Source organism: Castor canadensis, chromosome 2 (assembly GCF_047511655.1).
Source record: "Castor canadensis chromosome 2, mCasCan1.hap1v2, whole genome shotgun sequence".
Lineage (NCBI taxonomy): Eukaryota > Metazoa > Chordata > Mammalia > Rodentia > Castoridae > Castor > Castor canadensis.
In genome coordinates, this window is record NC_133387.1 from 123753521 (window position 1) to 123755411 (window position 1891).

General features: G+C 37.9%; 1 pseudogene; it reads left to right on the forward strand.

The window, feature by feature from the left end:
- Nucleotides 1-225: 225 nt before the first annotated feature.
- On the forward strand, nt 226-1155 carry LOC109703042 (olfactory receptor 4F3/4F16/4F29-like; annotated as a pseudogene).
- Nucleotides 1156-1891: the final 736 nt, after the last annotated feature.

Consider the following 1891-nt stretch of genomic DNA (forward strand, 5'->3'; position numbering starts at 1 on the left):
TATTCCAATTGTATTGGTGATAGGCTTATCTTATTGCAGCCCATACATTGTACTGATATGCAGATTTTTGTACAGTTGAAGAAATGGATAATTGTACTCTACTGATTTTTAATGAGAACATTGCAACTTCATTTTAGCACATATTATCATAATTTTCACAATATTGGCCATAAGCACATTTTCCTAGTTCTCATAAGTTTAGCTGCAGCCTAATCAGCTGGTTCAATGTCTAGAGGAAATCACTCAGTGGTGTCTGAGTTTGTGTTTCTGGAACTCATGAACTCCTGGGAAATCCAGCTCCTGCTTCTGGTGTTCTCCTCTGTGCTCTACGTGGCAAGTGTGACTGGAAACACCCTCATTGTGTTTCCTACGACCTTTGACCCTCACTTACACTCCCCCATGTACTTCCTGCTGGCCGGTCTCTCCTTCATTGACTTGGGAGCCTGCTCTCTCACCTCCCTCAAGATGATTTGTGATCTTTTCAGAAAGCGCAAAGTGATCTTTGCAGGCTGCGTCACTCAGATCTTCTTCATCCACATCACAGTTGGTGTGGAGATGGTGCTGCTCATGGCCATGGCCTTTGACAGGTACACGGCCATACGTAAGTTTCTGCACTACCTGACCATCATGGGTTCCCAAGTGTGCATTTTATTTCTGGCTGCTGCCTGGAGCCTTGGCATTATTCACTCACTATTCCAGCTGGCCTTTCTGATTAATTTACCCTTCTGTGGCCCAAATGTACTGGACAGCTTTTACTGTGACCTCCCTCGGCTTCTCAGACTGGCCTGTGCAGACACCTACAAATTACAGTTCATGTTCACTGTTAACAGTGGGTTCATCTGTGTGGGCTCCTTCCTCATACTTCTCATCTCCTATGTCTTCATCCTGTTCACTATTTGGAAGCACGGTTCGGGTGGCTCATCCAAGGCCCTCTCCACTCTCTCAGCTCACATCACTGTGGCCATTTTGTTCTTTCGTCCAATTCTGTTTATACATGGCCACACTCTAATTCACAGATAGACAAGTTTCTTGCTATTTGTGATTCAGTTCTCACTCCTTTTCTCAATCCAATCATCTACACATTCTGGAATAAAGAGGTGAAAGTAGCTGTAAAAAGTTTGTAAACAGTTAGTGATTTTTAGGAGGATCTCATAAATGCTATAATGAAATCTTTTCATTAAGTGTAATGCAACTTTAGAATTTTGACTTCAAATACTGGTTACAATATTATTAGACCTATATTTCACATCTTATGAATTATCTTTTTTATGAAGAAAGTTGTGAATTCTGTACATCTCTATGTTTATCCATTTTAATTTCTTTCAGGCATGTTTTGTAATTTTTTGATTACCAAATCCTGTATATTTTTGCATTTATTCCTAAGTAGTTAATATTTTGATGCACTGTAAACTGTGCTTTGTTTCAGTTTATAATTGCTGATTGAGTGTATATAGAATTATAATAGATTTTTGCTTGCCTTTGCATTCTGCAAACTTGCAAAAAGTGTTTAAAACATCTTCCAGTGGATGATGCAGGATTTTCATTACAGATGATCATGTATTCAATTAATTAAAATACCTTTAAAATTCTAGTATGGATGCATTTTTTGTTGCCTTTTTGTACTTGCTAGATCACTGAATAGAAGTGGTTATACCAGACATACTTGACTTATTCTCATAGGAAAATTATTCAATCTTTGATCAATAAGTATGATGGTAACTGTAATTTTTCATAGGTACTCTTTTTTTTTTCAGAATTGAGAATTAGACACAGGGTTTCCTGAGTGGTAAACAAAGTTTCTACTATTAAGCTAAATCTGTAGCCATTGAAGAAATTTTAGTTTGAGACAGAGTCTCTCTAAGCTTTTCAGGCTGAACCTGAAATTTTGATC